At 40.6% G+C, this 18,628-nt stretch overlaps 1 pseudogene; it reads left to right on the top strand.

Moving 5' to 3' along the window:
* Positions 1-710: 710 nt before the first annotated feature.
* On the top strand, positions 711-4,298 carry LOC127185206 (zinc finger protein 532-like; annotated as a pseudogene).
* Positions 4,299-18,628: the final 14,330 nt, after the last annotated feature.

Genomic DNA, 18,628 nt, shown 5'->3' with positions numbered 1-18,628 from the left:
TTTGCTCTCTGGTTCTATTATTGGATTAATAAGCATACGTGATTTCTTACTAACCTCCTGTCTGCGTTTGCCTGAAAATTAACATGATTTATAATAAGTTTTGAAGTTTTTATTAGCACAATAGTCTAAGAGAAAATAACGATTGAGAAAGTGTGATAAATTTGTTGGTATATTGCGTTTTTAATCTGGTTTTAGGTTTAGATCTAGATACTGAAATTTAACTAGTTATCCTACTTTGTAAAAGCTTCCTATTTGAATTTCAAATAATTAATGTATAAGTGGAGAAAATATCAAATAATCCAATTTGTTCTATGTCATAGAACTGTAGATTATTTATTGGTAACAGGAAAATTAAGAGAATAGATTTTATAGAATTGATGATTTCCCCAGTGTCCTGGTGCACGGTGAGGCTGCTGCGGTGAGGATCCCCAGGGCTGTGAAGCCTGGCTCCGTTCTCGCACACAGACCCAGGTGGCACAGAGGTGCGACATGCCCATAGCATGGAAGCTGCCGCTGCTAACACTGCAGAGGGAGCCGCAACCAAGACACCTGGGCTTGAGCGCAGACCAGGCCCCCCAGGACAGGGGGCCTGTTGACTGGGGCTTCTTTTAACTCTTTCACATTTGCAGAGAATGCAACCGAGTGATAATAACTGAAGACTAACCCAAAGTCGTTTCAAAAGGTCAAGGTTCACAAGAACATCTGATCAAATGACCATGGGGGATATAAAGACCCCAGACTTTGCTGATCTCTTGGCAGCATTTGACATACCTGATATGGTAGATCCCAAACCAGCCACTGAATCTGGACATGATGACCACTAATGCCACATTAAGCAGAATGTGCACATGGATGACGACTCTCATGTTCCATCCTCCTTAGATGTTGGCATTAGTGTGTTTGTGAAGAATGCTTGCAACATCGACTCCATTGAGGGACTGGAAGAAGACAGCCACAACCCCATAGGCAATGGCTTGCATAATGGGTTCCTCACTTCATCCTCTTTTGACAGCTCTGACAAGGATGGGACAAAGTCCTTAAAGGGGCACAATTACCTCAGTGGTGACTCTTAAAGACCTTACATTCAGGCAGTTCATCCCTATCTTCAGTGATGAAGAGTTTGATGATGATGAGAGAATAGAGGTGGATAACTGGCCTGATAAGGAAGATATGAGGTCCAGTTTTCAGATCAAATATATTGACAGGCTCAGCTCCCCAATAGGACTGAAGGCACTTGGAGGGGAATTTCTACCCCATGCCATATGGTTAAAAACAAAGTCAAGAGATAAACAGAAATGAATTCCATAAGCCTGAGTGTTTATGAGCCTTTTAAGGTCAGAAAATCAGAGGATAAGTTGAAAGAGAACTCTTGAGAAGATGCTTGAAAACAGGGTCCTTGATGGGAAGCTGAGCTCTGAGAACAAAGACAACCAACATTCCTGCTGTCACATCTTCCAAAACAAATTCGTCCTCCAAGCTTTCCTCATGCATAGCTGCCATCGCAGCCCTGAGTGCTAAAAAAGCTGCTTAAGACTCCTGAAAAAAGCCTGTAGCCAATTCCTAGGAAGCTTCTCCATTACCAACAGAAGTACACAACAGTCCCAAAGCAGCTGACAAGTCTTCTGAGTCCCATAGTCTCATTGATGTCACACTGAAAGCCTCTCTGAAGCCACTACATAGTCCCAGGAATGTATCCAGTGAGAACAGCACCAAAAGATCCCCATCCTCTACTGTGCGGTCCACCCCAGAAATCCCCAAAGTTGGCAACAAGGCCATCAAGACATCATCTGGGGAGATCAAGAGGACAGTGACAAGAGTCTTGTCAGAAGTGCATCTGGACTCTTGGAAGAAGCCTTCTGAGTAGGGAGCAACTGTTATGGCCTCTGTGACATCATTCCTCTCCTCTTCGGCCTCAGCCACTGTCCTTTCCTCTCCTCTCAGGGCACCTCTGCAGATGGCCATGGTTACCAGTGCAGTTTCCCCAGCAGAGCTGACCCCCAAACAGGTCACCATCAAGCCCATGGCTACTGCTTTTCTTCTTGTGTCTGCCTTCAAGACGGCAGGGTCTCAAGTCACCAATCTGAAGCTTGCTAACAACATGAAGGTGAAAGCCATGGTCATATCTTTTGCCTTTGTTCAGAGTACTAGCAGCCCCATCATCAAAGCTGCCAATGCCATCCAGAAGCAAACCATTTTGGTGCAGGCATCCACCCTGGCCAATGCCAAACTTGTGCCAAAGACTGTGCACCTTGCCAACCTTAACCTTCTGCCTCAGGGTGCCCAGGCCATATCTGAACTCCACCAACTGCTAACCAAACCTCGGCAACAAATGAAGCAGGCAATAATCAATGCAGCGGCCTCACAACCACCTAAAAAGGTGTCTCAGGTCCAGGTGGGGTCATCCTTGCAGAGTTCTGTGGCAGAAGCTTTCAACAAGGAGCTGAGCAGTGTCAATCCAGTCCCTGTTTACATCCCAAACCTCAGTCCTCCCACCAATGCAGGGATCGCATTACCAATGTGTGGGTATAAGTAGAGTATCGAGACTCCTTCACCCTGGAAATGAGCCTGACCCAGCACTATGAGAGGCGAAGTGTGCTCATTGAAGTAACGTGCAACCACTCTACAAAGAACCTTGTTTGTTACAAGTGCAGCCTCCTTTCCCATGCCCGAGGACATGTACGCAGACAGTTGGGTTTTGATGTGTACATTGCAATGTTGTGTACTCTGATGTGGCCACACTGAAGTCTCACAGTCAAGGCTCTCACTGTGATGTCTCCTACAAGTGTCCTATCTGTCCAATGGCATTTAGGTCTGCCCCCAAGTACACATTCCCACACCTACCTGCAGCATCTTGGCATCAAGATAGGAGAAGCAAAAATAATCTATAAGTGTTCCATGTGCGACACTGTGTTCACACTGCAAACCTTGCTGTACCGCCACTTTGACCAGCACGTTGAAAACTAAAAGGTGTCTGTTTTCAAGTGTCCCGACTGTTCTCATTTATAAGCAGAGAAGCAACTTATGGTGGACCATATCAAGTCTATGCGTGGAACACTGAAAAATATTGAAAGGCCTCCACACTTGGGTATAAACATGCCTTTCAGCATTAAGCCTGCAAATCAGAATTAAGCAAACCATAGCAGAGAGAATGCCAAGTCCATGAAAGGACAAGAGAAGTTGGAAAAGAAGTCTCTATCTCCTGCAAAGAAATTCAGAGAATCTAAGAAGATGGCCAGTCTCGGGTGGACATATTGGGAGTGTGACCCTCTGTTCACACAGTGGGAAGTGTATATCTGTCACATGAGGAAGGAACATGGGAAGCAAATGAAGAAGCACCCCTGCCGCCAGTCAGTGTGACAAGTCTTTCAGCTCCTGCCACAGCCTGTGCCACCACAATCGCATCAAGCACAAAGGCATCAGGAATGTTTACGCCTGCTCACACTGCGCAGACTCATGGCGGACCTTCACGAAGCGGCTGCTGCACGGGATCAAGGACCCTGACGTGAAAGAGTTGACTAACAGGACCAATGAAGAGGAGGAGGAGGAGGAGGAGGAGGAGGAGGAGGAGGAGGAGGAGGAAGAGGAGGAGGAGGAAATGGAAAGAAAGGAAGATGCCAAGGCTCTCAGTCTCAAACGGAAGTTGGAAGAACTGGTTTTAGAATTCAGGCCTCCCAGAGGAGCCATCACCCAGCCACTGAAGAAACGGAAAACCAATGTCTTCAAGGTTCACAAGTGCGCCATGTGTGGCTTCACCACACACCTGCTGCAGTTCCATGAGCACATCCCCCACACAAGTCGGACAGCTCCTCCTACCCGTGCTGGGAGTGCGGCCTTTGGTACATGTCCCAGTCCCATGTCTCCCTGTCCAGTCACCTCTTTATCCTGCACAAGTTGAAGAAGCCTCAGCATGTGTCCAAGCAGAATGGAGCTGGGGAAGGCAGCCAGCAAGAGAAAAAGCTCGGCCCCGAGGACGAGGCTGCAGAGGGCGCAGCGTCAGACAGGAAGTGCAAATGTGTGCCAAGACTTTTGAAACAGAAGCTGCCTTAAACACACACATGAGGGCACATGGCATGGCCTTCATCAAATTCAAAAGACTGAGTTCAGCTGAAAAGAGCCACAGAGCTTCAACGGGAAAAACCCCCATCCACATACAGAGTGAAAAGAAGACATTTTTGTTACCAAAAGTTTGCAGTATAACAGAATTAACAGTACTGTCTCAGCTGTCACAGTTTGTTCTCTGTCCTGTTGCCACACTCCTCAGATATATCCCTCCTCATAATTACTATGGCAGTATTTGAGTTTAAAGAATTTGTGTGTATTTAAATAACTTTTTATCCTCTTTGTTATATGTTTGTATCAGTATTTGGTGAAAAATGTTTTGAGGTTTGTGTGGGAGGGTGGGGTGGGGGATGGAGCATGTGTGTGTGTGTGTGTGTGTGTTAGGATTTTTTTTTTTTAATCTTTCTTTAAAATGGAGTTCTTAGTACCAGGGGCAGCTCCTGAATTCAAATCAACCATTTTGTGTGTTACAAATTTGAATGAGTTCAGTAATTCCAGGCTATCATGCCTTTTTTAGTGTTTTTAAATTTTAAAACTCACCACATAAATTGTAAGTGTTTGCGGGTCTTACAACACTAGAAACTTTAAAGTGTCTTAGCACCACACTCTGTGTGCCTGCTCATAGCAACCGAGGGCTCCAAGGACAACAGCACCCAAGTGAGGGCATGGCCTGAGCCATCTCAGACAGCATCTAAAACAGCCTTGCAGACCTCTTCTTCCTCCAAAGTGAGTAAAAGAGGCTGGGAATACAGTAAGGCATTCAGGCATCCTTAATTCCATCTGGGAGAATGAGGAAAAAGGGATTAATAAAGGGGGAAATGGAGCTGGCAACTTTTAGGGGTGGATTTGCAAGACTGACTTATAGGGCAGGAGGACACAAGCTAGGATAAGGGTAGCCTGTGGTTAAAGTTGAAAGTCCTAGTTATACCTGTAGCTCTCTAGTCAAGTTTTGTCATGAAATTCACCAACTATTTCAGAGGCACATGTAATAAGAGCATCAAGTATTTCTCTTGCTCTTGACAGGAACAAAAAGGCCATTTACTGTCCACAAAGTTAGCATTTCCTTTTCTGGGTGCTACGGCCAAATGTTCTGGTACTTAGAGTCAGGATACATAGCCTCATCACTGACCTAGCAGTTCAGCAGCCTGTACTCTGTAACTGGCCATAGACGAGCCATCAGGCGTCTACAGTCATTTCTGTCCGTCTCACGGCCACCTGCCTGGAGCACTGTCCATGTGCTCTTCAGTCACTTCCCTGTACAGTTCTCTGGGAAAGCTATATATATCGATGGTTGTTTTTCATTGTATTTTACATCTTGTATTTATCTGCTGATATGTTTTGTTTTTCTAAGTGAAGAAAATCATTTGTGTATATAGATCCTTGCATGCTAGACTTTAGTCCTGTTCAGTCCCTTGAAAGGTTTTGCTGCTGTTGGGTGTATGTAAATAAACGAGGAACATCTTGCTCTTGAGTTTCTTCAAAAGAGTTATTGGTGGGTCTCTAACATCATGAAATTTGGGAAGTGACTCATTATCAGGACAGACTATAGAATCTTGCAGAATTTTTTTCACTCTGAAGAATGGCTTACTCGTTCTCACCAGTGACCAGCTAGCTACTCTGACACTGTCTGTTGACTACATCAGCACAATCCAAGGGTGTGAGACTATTCCTCAACTTGAAGTTTGAATTATTATCACTTGCTACATCTGTATTGTTCCCAGTTGTGTTCATGGCACTTTCCCACGTTCCTGCATTTGAACCTTGCAATAAGCCTGTGTGGTGGCCACACAGGTCTGTACAGCCTATAGTTGAGGAAGTACAGTCGAGGAAGCTGAGTTCAGGTTCAGCTCCTTGCCTGAGCCCTCATAGCTGGTAAGTGGCTCTGCATATTAAAACCCAAATATCTTTTTCTCAATCTAGTACTTGCTATTTGTGGTTATGTATATACTGACAAATATTCATTTATTCAATAAATAAGTTATGTGCAAAGTACAATCAAACTTCTGTTTGGGGCACTATGGCTTTTTAGAAACGAGAGAGAGAAAGAGAGAGAGAGAGAGAGAGAGAGAGAGAGAGAGAGAGAGAAACAGAGAGACAGAGAGAGATTAAATTTCAACATTATATGAGCATAAACTCCAAGGGTTGCATTATGTAATTTACATATATATTTTATAGCATATAATTTATTACATATTTTTCTTTTTATTTAATTTTCTCTTTTTGTATTTTTCAAATTACAAGGTAAAAGTGAAAATTCTGGGGCTGGAGAGATGGCTTATAGTTAAGACCACATGTTATTCTTCCAAAGGCCCAGAGTTTGGTACTTAGAAGCCATGTTAGGTAACTCATAACTGCCTGTAACTCCAGCTGTAGAAGATCTGACAGTGATGGTACCTGCACACACAAAAAATACACACAGAGACATATATCCATCAACACGGGAAGACTTCTGTACTACATAAAGCTGATCATTGTCAGTCAAGGGGAAGCCCAGATTTGTGCATGTCTGTTTAGCTCCAACATGGCCTGACAATAAACACAGGCTTCCCTGGTGGTGTCTGGTGGTATTGTTCCGTGGCATGCTCAAGTACAGTACTGTCCACTCAACTGCTGCTCTAATGTTTCTATTATATGATTATATAATTTTCTTTTATATTATATCTATTTCCCTTTATATATAATATATAATACATTTTATATTTTACATTACAAAAATACAACCAAAACACAACAAACAGATATTATATAATAAATTTTAAAATAAATTAAAATGTAAATATATTTTGTGTTTATATATTTATATTAATATACATTAGCATATATAAATAATATACAATGTATATATTTTTCTTTTATATTATAATTATATAATTTTCTTTTTAGTATACGTACAGAATTTGTTGAAATTTGGTTTATCAGCTTATTGGAGGCTTATTTTCTCCTATTTCCTTTTAGATACTGATGACTTGACAAGACATAGTCTTCTCAAAGATTTACAACGAGCTCCAACTGGAGAGAAACAAAGAAGGATAGTCTTCTCAGGCAGCTCCCACATCCAGGGGTGAGATTTTCTTCCTAATGGATCTGAGTAGAGAATCCAATTTAGAGCTAGAAGATATCAAAGTATTCTGGGAATATATTTCTTTGAGTCTAGTCTGTAGTCTGTCCAGTTGTTAAATTTCTATCTGAGAAAGTTCACACACATACACACATACACACACACACACACCCTACCTCTACAGATCATATTACTTTTACTTCTTTTGTCTTTCTTCAATTTTTTAATCATTTAACTATCTATACTTTATGCCCCATATCACTACCAGAAGAAGAAAAAGAAGGAGGAGGAGGAAGAGCATGAAAAGGAAGAGAACAACAAAAACAAAGACAAAAACAAGAACACAATCAATAAAAACAGGAAAAAGATAAATGAAAAGGAGGAGGATGAGAAGGAGGAAGAATGAGAATAAGAAGGACAGCAGGTTGCCAAGAAGAGACTTGATACCCTATGAGCATATACAGGGGGAGGTAATCCCCCTCAGGAACAGTCATAGGGGAGGGGAATAAGGGGAAAATGGGAGGGAGGGAAGAATGGGAGGATATAAAGGATGGGATAACCATTGAGATGTAACAAGAATAAATGAATAAAAAAGTTTAAAAAAAGAATAAGAACAAAATAGGAAAAAGAGCAAGTGGATAATAAATTGCTAAATTATGGAGAGAGCAGCCAAGAGTCCATGGGAACATTTGGAGGGAGAAAGGGGAAGGGTGGAATGATAATTATAATTAAATTTCAAAAAAAATTAAAATTCATTTTAGAAAGTTAAGGTGCTAAGATAAACTTCTATTCACAGGGGAAATATAAGAGGAAAGTAATTGTTTCAATAAGAAGGAAACTATGACCATGAGATCTGCAAGCCAAATACGCTTTGCTTTAAAAAAAAAATAGGACTTTTCTCTTATAAAGAGGAATAAACATTCCTGGAATAAACTGAATGTTAAAAATAAAATAAAATTGGTGGTAGGATATGAAATATAAGACGATGAGCCAGCAGTGGTGAAATCTGTTCTATGACCTTGGAGTGCCAGGTCCTAGGCCTCAGTTTTGCCTGCAATCTCAGAGGCGGCAGCCATCAGGGACTGCTAGTGCCAGTGAGGTCTTCCCTGTGACTTCTGTTCATGATTTCCCTGGTCCCAGTTCTGCCTGCAGTTCCAAATACCGCAGCCATTGGGGACTCCCAGTAATGGTGAGGTCTGCCCCGAACTCTACATGTGCCTGTTCCTTGTGTCCAAGCTTTTCTTGCAATCTCAGATGTAGCAGCCATCAGCGACTATCAGAAGCAATAACCACCAGAGACTACCAGGGACATCCAAGCCTGCCAACAACATAGACAAACAGATGACTAAAGAACAGCATGAGCACACACTCAACAAAAGCCAGGACAGAACAGCATCACCAGAAGCCAGCTATCTTACTATAGCAAGCACTTGATATCCTAACACAGCTGAAGTACAGAAAAAGACCTTAAATGTAAACTTTTGAAGATGATAGAGACCTTTAAATAAGAAATGAATAAATCCTTCAAAGAAATACAGGAAAATACAATCAAACATGTGAATGAAATTAATAAATCCCTTAAATAAATACAGGAAAATACAAGCAAACTTGAGAAGGAGATGAATAAAACTGTTGAAGACCTGAAAAGGGAAAGAGAAGCAATAAAAAAAAAAACCATACAAACTGAGACAATCCTGAAGATGAAAAACCTAGGAAGGAGAACAGGAACTACAGACACAAGCATCACCAACATATTGAAAGAGATAATTTCTAGCATAGAAGATACGATTGAAGGAATTGATACATCTGTCAAAGAAAATAAGATTTTAAAATATCAGTACATCAGTCAAATAAAATGCTAGAACTAAAAAGCTGGAACTCAACAACAACAACGGAAACAACACAGAGCTACAAACTCAAGGAAACTGAATAACTCTCTACTCAATTACCACTGGGTCAGGGAAGAAAGAAAGAAAGAAATTAAAGACTTCCAAAAATTAAATAAAAATAAAGGCAAAAAACCAAACTTATGGGACACAATGAAATAAGTTCTAAGAGGAAATTTCATAGCCCTAAGAGCCTTCATAAAGAACTTTTTTTTTTTAGAGTCACCTTAATCATTTTTTTCCTTTTTTTAATTAATTTATTCTTGTAACATCTCAATGTTTATCCCATCCCTTGTATCCTCCCATTCCTCCCCCCCCCCCATTTTCCCATTATTCCCCTCCCCTATGACTGTTCCTGAGGGGGATTACCTCCCCCTGTATATTCTCATAGGGTATCAAGTCTCTTCTTGGCTACTTGCTGTCCTTCCTCTGAGTGCCACCAGGTCACCCCCTCCAGGGGACATGGTCAAATGTGAGGCACCATAGTACGTGAGAAAGTCATATCCCACTCTCCACTCAACTGTGGAGAATATTCTGACCATTGGCTAGATCTGGGAAGGGGTTTAAAGTTTACCTCCTGTATTGTCCTTGGCTGGTGCCTTAGTTTGAGCGGGACCCCTGGGCCCAAATCTGCTTATCATATTGTTCTACTTGTAGAATTCTAGGACCCTCTGGATCCTTCTACTTTGCTATTCTCCCATGCGTCTCTCATTTAGAGTCCCAATAGGATGTCCTCCCCTCTGTCCCAGTTTCCTGGTAAGTGAAGGCTTTCGTGGGACATGCCCCTTGGGCTAGTATGCAGATATAAGTGAGTATATACCATTTGATTCTTTCTGCTTCTGGGTTAACTCACTCATTATGATCATTTCTAGCTCAATCCATTTATCCACAAATTTCGGGAATTCCTTGTTTTTAAATAAAGAACTTTAAGAGATCTCATACTAGCAACTTAACATCACATCTGAAAGCTCTAAAACAAAAACAAGCAAAGAAACCCAAAAGGAATAGAAGGAAGGAAAAACTGAACTAAGGGATGAAATCAGTAACTTAGAAACAAGGAGAGTAATAAAAAGCATCAACAAAACTAATACCTGCTTCTTTGATAATATCAATAAGATAGGTAAACACTTAGGAAACTAACTAAAAGGCAGAGAGACAATTTCCAAATTAAAAAATTCAGAAATGAAAACGGGGACATAACAACAGACACTGAGAAAATCCAAAGAATCATTAGGTCTTACTTCAAAAGACTATACTAGACAAAACTGGAAAATCTAAAGAAATGGATTATTTTCTTGATAAATTCCATTTACCAAAGTTCAATCAGGATGGAGTTAGCAATCTAAATAGTCCTGTAATCTCTAAGGAAATAGAAGCAGTCATTAAAAGTCACCCAACAAAAAATAATAATTGAATCCGAGAACACATCACATACATCATCCACCATGATTAATTAAACTTCATCCCAGGGATGCAGGGATGCAGAGATGCAGGGATGCAGAGATTCAGGGATGCAGGGAAACAGGGATGAAGGTATGATTCGACATATAAAACTCCATCAATGTAATACACCATATAAACAAATTGAAAGGGAAAAAAGCACATGATCATTTCATTAGACTCTCAAAAAGCTGTTGACAAAATCCAACATCCTTCCGTGATAAAAAAATGTCTTGGAGATATCAGGGATATAGGGCCTATACCTAAATATTATAAAGACAATAAACAGCAAGCCTATAGCCAGCATCAAATTAAACAGAGAGAAACTTAAAACAAGTCCACTAAAATCAGGGACAAGATAAGGATGTCCAGTCTCTTCATATCTATTCAACATAGTACTAGAACAAAAATACCCAAAAAAAAAAAAAAAAAAAAAAAACAAGAATGAAAACTAAAGGAGATCAAGAGGACATAAATTGGAAAGGAAGAAGCGAAAGTATCACTATTTACACATTATATGATAGTATAAATAAGTGATGCCAAAAATTCTTCCAGAGAACTCCAACAGCTGATAAACACCATCAGCAAAATGGCTGGATAGAAAATTAACTCAAAAAATTAGTAGCCTTCCTTTATACAAATGATAAATGGCTTAGAAAGAAATTAAAGAAACAACAGATTTCACACCAGACATAAATAATATAAAATATCTTGGTGTAACTCTACCCAAGCAAGTGAAAGATTTGTATAACAAGAGCTATAAGTCTTTGAAGAAAGAAATTAAAGAAGTTATTAGAAAGATTTCCCTTGCTCATGAATCAGTAGGATTAACGTAATAAAAGCAATCTATAGATTCAATGAACTTCCCATCAAAATTCCAACATAATTCCTTACAGACCTTGAAAGAGCAATTCTCAACTTCATATGGAAAAAAGCCAGGATAGCTAAAACAATCCTGTACGGCAAAAGAACTTCTGGAGTGTACTGGATATAAACATGTTTTTGTTTTGATTCCAAGTGTGGGATGGGGAACAGACTTGTGAGAGAACAGGTGAGGTTTATTCACTTAGAAGTCGAACAACTTCATGGGTGGTTTGTTTGTTGCCAGCTGAAAAACATCCTAATACAGACTCTGAGACTATATATATATATATATATGCCCAAAACAAGAGGAAGAGGCTTTTTGGGTGTTGGTATTGTATGGCTGTTCATTGCTCCACTTTGAGATGCTCCAAGAAAGAACTGCTGCAGTGAAGACTTCAAGGATTTGAGCTCTGGCTGAGGCTTAAGGTTCTGGCTGCTCCAGGTTCCAGCAGCAACTTTGGTGGAATTGCTGGTCTGCTGAAATCCTGCTCACTATGCCAGGAAAATCGCTCCCAGGAACTGAATCCAACAAGGTCTACTTCTTCTGTTCCCATAAACCTCCTTTCTCTCTTATCTAGGGTAGGTGGGTTGGAAGGGAGTGCCAAGAGCCACCCTATTAAGGGAGCTCACTAGGAATGTGGGCTGTCTAGGAGGTGATCTGGTGTTTGCAAGGTCTTATACCATGATGTACCCCGAAACTGCTTCCAGCCTCTGAGATGCTGTCAGGAGCCATTGATTTGGGAAATCCAGGAGGCATGAGAGATCTCTGGAGGTGATCCGATATTTGCAAGGTCTGTATCGTGATGTGCCCCAGACTTGCTTCCAACCTCTGACGACCCTGTCAATTGTGCACTACTGCATCTCTCTGAAATTTGGCATTAGAGCCTGGCATGGTGGCACATGCCTTTAATCCCAGCACTCAGGGAGGCAGAGGCAGGTGAATCACTGTGAGTCTAAGGCCAGCTTGGTCTACAAAGTGAGTCCAAGACAGCCAGGACTACATTCATGGCCAGCCCGGTCTACAAAGAGAGTCCAGAATAGCCAAGATTACACAGAGAAACCCTGTCTCAAAAAACCAAAAGTAAATACATCTGGCATTGGTGTGAATTGTTAGCTTCTGGGTACTGACCAGCCCTGATTGAGCAAACTTCCTGGAGGATCTTATTGAAGATGTACTTTTTGTTATCCAGATGAATTAACCCCTGATTATGGAATTCCTTATTTGACTCAAATAGTTTTAAAAGTTAAAGTTAGTTTATGGCTGCAATAAATACCTTTGTGGACCTCCAGATGCCTCACCAAGATAGCCTACCAGCAGATTTGTGGCTTCAGATAAGCCTCCACCGCAGATGGCACCACGAGTCCTGGTGCTAATTTTGTTTAAACTCCATGTGAACCTATATGGAATGAAGTTACCTAGAGATGTCTGAATTTACTCTGTTTCTTAGAATGAAAGACAGACAAAATTATTGTCCTGAGCTCATAATTAACTAAGAGATAGCTGGATAATATATAGTCAGGCCCATCCTAACTGATAAGTTGTATGCTCTTGTAAGTTTCAGACCCTATTAACCTTAGACCCTGTCAACTTTTGTCATTCTGAACTCGCCATGAACTTACATAATGGATATATAGATAATAAATGTTTAACTTTTTAAAGTTACATGCTTTAGCATGTAACCTGTTGTATTTTAGAATTCATCTGCTTTTGTGATTAATTATACTCTTCTGACTATGAGGTAATTCCCTTTTCTCAGAAGTATAAATATGGGCTACAATAAACGTGAGCAGGAGAACAGAGGAGGAAATGAAGGAAAAAATTGAGGAGAAAGAGAACAGAGGAAAATGAGGGAGAACAGAGGAGGAAAGATTAAGCAGCTTAACTTCAGTTGAAGTTAAGACGCCTGACTTCATCCACCTTTTCTCCTGGTCCTCTTCTCTTGAACGTATGTGTGTGAGTGGTTTATTTTCTATCTCTCTCTCTCTCTTACTTCTTATTTCTCTATAGATTTGCAAATAAGTTAGCAGACTCAGGGGCATCAGCCTTCTATGGCTAATTAGCCTGTTTACACCAATTTATTGGAGAGGCCTTTCTACAGATCAAAGAGCCTCCTTTTAGGACCCCCCATGCAGTTTCTAGCCAGAAGCTGCTTTTACAGCCTCAGCCATAGGAAAAAAGGTGGTCAATTTAAGTTCTCCTCAGCCGCAGTACAGCCAGTCCCTAGAGAAGAAACCTTGGGCTCTTTTTTTCCTTCCTTCCTTTTTCTTCTTTCAATTCTGATCGGTTGCCTGAGCCATCAGCTCTGGCCACCCAAGAGATAAACTAGAAGGGCATCCGCAATCCAACTCCAGAGAAACTACCTTGGACCCTCTCCAGAGCACTAGCCGGGCATTAACAAGGGAGGTATAAGCATTTAAAGAACCCCAAATAAAGTAGGATTGGAAAAGGTGAAACCTGCAATGGAGATATCAAATTGTATTACAAAACAATAGTAATAAAAAGCTGTATGATATTGGCATAAAATATTGGCATATAAACTCTAGATATTAAATACCAACAAACCAAATAATCTAACTAAAAATGGGGTACAGAGCTAAACAGAATTATCAACAGAGGAGTCTCTAATGGCTGAGAAACATTTAAAGAAATGTTCACTGTCCTTAGTCATGATGGAAATGCAAATCAAAATGACCCTGAGATTCCATCTTACATGCCTCAGTATGGCTATGATCAAAAAATTAAGGGACAGCATATACACTGACAAAGTTGTGGAGAAATGGGAACACTCCTCCATTGCTGGTAGGAGTGCAAACTTGCACACCCACTGTGGAATCAATCTGGATGTCTCTCAGAAAATTGAGAATCACTCTACCTAAAGGCCCAGCTATTCCACTTCTGGGCATATACCCAAAAGATGTTCCACCATACAAAAAGAATAATTGCTCAACTATATTCATAGCAGCTTTATTTGTAATAGCCAGAAACTGGAGACAACTCAATTTTCCATCAACTGAAGAATGGATAAGGAAAATGTGCTACCTTTACACAATGGAACACTACTCAGCTAGTATAAACAAGGACATCTTGAAACTTGCAGCAAAATGGATGGAACTGAAAAAAAATCATTTTGCATGAGGTAACCCAAACCCCCAAATATATCTATGGTGTATACTCAGTGGCTATTAGCCATAAAAATAGAGGATAATATTGCTACGATCCACAGAACCAAAGAAGCAAAGTTACAATGAGGACCCAAGAGAGAATGGATGAGTCTCATTTGGAAATGGAAATAAAATAAGCATAGGAGCTTGATTAAGGAAAGGAACAGGGTAAGAGAGGGAGTGGGGAGGGAATCAAGGGTGGAGATTAGGAATAGGGAAAGCAGGGGGAGACAGGGCTGGGTGAGAGAATAGAAATCAGAGTAGAAGGCATCTTTGTGATTTTCCAGAGATCGGGGATAGGGGAGGCCCCAGGAAGTCTATGGGTGTGGTCCTAGCTGAAACTCTTGGCAGCAGGGGCGTGGGGTGGCATGGAACTTGAAGTTGGCACCTCCTGTAGACAGGAAGAACTTCCAATGGATGGATAAAGACACCAAACCACCCCCAAAACCTTCTACCCAAAATTTGTCCTGCCTAGAAGATGTGTAGGGAGAAAGATGGAGCAAAGTTCAAGGGAATGGCCAACCAAAGCCTGGCCCTACTTGAGACCCATCCCATCAGAGAGTACCACTACCTGACACTATTAATGTTACTCTGTTATGCTTGTAGGCAGAAGCCTACCATAACTCCTTTGAGAGGTTCACCCAGTAGCTGATGGAAACAGATGTGGTGACCCACAGCCAAACATTGGACAGAGTTTGAGGTGTCCTACAGAAGAGTTGGGGAAATGATTGAGGGAGCTGGAAGGGTCAAGGAATCCACAAGATGACCTGTAGAGTCAACTAATGTAAGACAATGGGGGTTCACAGAGACTGAGCTACTAAGGAAAACTATGCATGGCCTGGTGTTAGGTCCCTGCACATATGTAGAAGATGCCCATCTTGGTCTCCAACAACTAGAGCAGGGGACTGTCTTTGACTCTGATGTCTCCCTTTGGATGTTGTTCCTCTAACTGGGCTGCCTTGTCTGGCCTCAGTAGAAGAGGATGTGTCTAGTTCTGCTGCAACTTAATGGGCCAGGATACCTTGGTTGCCATGGTGTGCCTCTCCCTTCTCTGAGGAGAAAGAAAGAGGACAATGGGAGAGGAATGTGTAAGGGGGCAATGGGAGAAGAGAACGGGACTGCAATCAGGATGTAAAGTGAATACATAAATAACTCTTTAAAGGTGATTTTCATCCTCAGTGAAGAAAACTAAATTTTTATTTTCAAGTGGTTATCAATTGTAGCTAGCTTCTGGGTTATAGTAGCTTGGGGTTGAATCCAGTCTTCCTTTCAGCAGTGGGACTCCATCTGTCCCACCATGGGGCAACAGTCCCTTTGAGTTCCTATGTGCATCAATCCAGATGTGTTTAGAAGGCCTTGTGTCTTTTGTGTCTTTCATCACCTCTGGCTTTTACAACCTTTCCACCTCCTCTTCTGTAAAATTTCTTGGGCCTTGAGATTACATGGAGGTACTACATTTTGGTTTGAGTATTCAAAGTCCACTTCTCCCTCCTCCCTACCTCTCTCTCTAATAAATATCTGTGGGTCTCTGTATTTGTTCCCATCTACTGCAGGATGAAGCTTATCTGATGAGGGCTGAGCAAGGCACTGGTCTATGAGTATAGAAGAATGTCATTAGGAGTCATTTTATTGCTACATGTTTTAAATTTATTTATTTATTTATATGTAAAAGTTTTTTTAGAACAGTAGAATTTGGCTTTACCCTAGGTACCTAGGCCATTTTGTCTCAAGTATTTAGTCATGCAAGCAGTATCATGTACTGTTTCCATCTCATAGAGTAGGACTTAAATCCAATCAAATATTTTTTAGTTAATCCCAAAAACTATGTATCATTTACTCCACTAGCACATCATATAGGCAGATTACATTGTTGGCTGAAGGTAAACTAGACATCTTAAAAGCACATTACAATGATGTAAAGTGGGAAATAAAATCACAGAAAAAAAAACATAATTTTGGTTCATCTGACTTCATTTCTTCATATTTCAAATTTATTTTCATTGACATTCATTTGAGTAAAGTTTAATTTTACAGAGGATTTAATGGAATATTGAATTGGCATGGCATAAATGGTATAATAATGTCAGAACAAAAAAGTAAGAAAAAGGTACAATTTGATATTTAAATATTTAAAAGGGTAAATATTTATAAAGCTATATTAATTATTTTAAAGATGAGTATATTTGAAAACAATCCTTTCAGTAACCGTCTCTCATGAAATTAACCCTTTCTGTTCAGTTGTCCTGTAGATCCTTTTTTATTTTTGTTTTTTATATAATTTATTATAATATATTCAAACATTGCATCTCGATTGTTATCCCTTATTTATATCTTCCCATTACCACCTTCCCTCCCTCTTCTTCCCTATTCCCCTCCCCTAGACCTCTGCTGCGGGGTGGAGGTTCCTATCCCTCTGTCTGGCCATAGCCTACCAGGTCTCATTAGGATAGTAAGCATCCTTTCCTCTGTGTGCCTGCAAGGCCATTCTGCCAAGGGGCAGTGATCAAATTGTGGGCTCCAGACTGCATGTAAGGGGTTCAGCTGCAGTTTTCCCTCCCACCCCCTACTTGGAGAATCAGCTGTCCATTGGCTACATCTGAACAGGGCCAGGGTCTAGTGTGTGTGTGTGTGTGTGTGTGTGTGTGTGTGTGTGTGTGTGTGGCAGTTTTACAGAGACAGGTCTCAGAGGGAATGATCTAGAGAATGAGAAGGAGCCAGATGATTAGTAGATAATGCCAGAGTTAGTTTGAGGCTAGGCAAAGCAATTTAGTCAGAAGCTGAAAGAAAGCAGATAAAACCAGTCAGCTTGGACAGGAATTTGGGCCAGAACAGCTGAGGTGAACCAGCCAGTGGGAGTTCAGAGAAAGGCTTGAGAATGGTTCTCATCTCCTCCCCTCATCTTAGAAAATAAAAACAATATTTACAAGCTGTAGTGTTTTATTTCCTTGAAATTTTCTGAGGCAGCAGATACTGCTTCCTTACTACAAACACATAAACATGTTACAATAGTATCTTTGTGATGGATATGTTCGATTAATTTGATTGTGCTAATCACTCTATAGCGTTTACCAAATCATGATGTTGGTGGCTCAACTATATACACATTTTAACTGTCAATTATGACTTAGGAACTCTGGATAAAATATCCCCAAAATTTTTACTTGATGTTAGTGTCTCTTGATAGGAGGGCACAGTTCATAAATAGTTTATTCCAAACAAATAATTACTGACTTAGGAAAACTTTGAGATGTGTCAATCAGAGAATAGGATTGTGAAACATTACCATAGAGAATATGTGCAAACATGGTTTGGGTTGGGCATGCTAGCCCACCTGTGATTCCAGCACTGGGCAGGCACAGATAGGGGACACCAGGAAGCAAGCAGGCCAGCCAGATTAGTCACATCAGAGAGGTCTGTGTTTAATGGAAAGATACTGCCTAAATAAACAAGGTGCAGCCTTGGCCTACACACACACACACACACACACACACACACACACACACACACACACACACTTTCTTTAAAGGAGGAAGGTACAGAAATGGTATCATACAACTAAAGAAGAAAATCTTAACAGCAACAGTGTAGTGCTGAGAATAACTTCACAATTTAGAGCTGTGAATTGAGTTGAATCTGGAAACTGATACTGACTGATAGAGGAAAGCCACTGAAAAGGCTCTTTTTGTGATTATTTTGTCCTGTTTTCTCCAATCACTTCAGAATCTAGCACAGGTTAGTATTTCTTCGAATATGTGACAGTTTTAGAAAATCAATCTACTGAAATATGTGAACCATATATATTCCTCTAAGATACACTTAAAATACAAATCAAAAGTTTGTAAAGATAATGAGCAGCTTGAGGGAAGATAACACATTTTTTGTCTTCTTTGATTAATGATGAGATTACAATGGGAAAGAAATAGGTAGTCTACTTCATGACAGAAAAGAGGCCTCAGGCTTGATAAGACCATTGCTGTGGTGTATTTTAAAATGCAGTCCATGAGTTTTCTTTAGAATTGTTTTTCTAGTTTATAATCTGTCATGCATATGGGGGTTGAATGTAAGCCAAAAATTTTAAACAAAGAGGCTACATTAAAAACTTCTCAGACAACTCATAACAACCTCCCTCTTATTTTTTCAATTCAAACATCTTTTTTTG

This window comes from Acomys russatus, chromosome X (genome assembly GCF_903995435.1).
Source record: "Acomys russatus chromosome X, mAcoRus1.1, whole genome shotgun sequence".
Lineage (NCBI taxonomy): Eukaryota > Metazoa > Chordata > Mammalia > Rodentia > Muridae > Acomys > Acomys russatus.
Note: the sequence above shows the minus strand (reverse complement) of the source record. Positions and strands in the feature narration are given on the sequence as shown.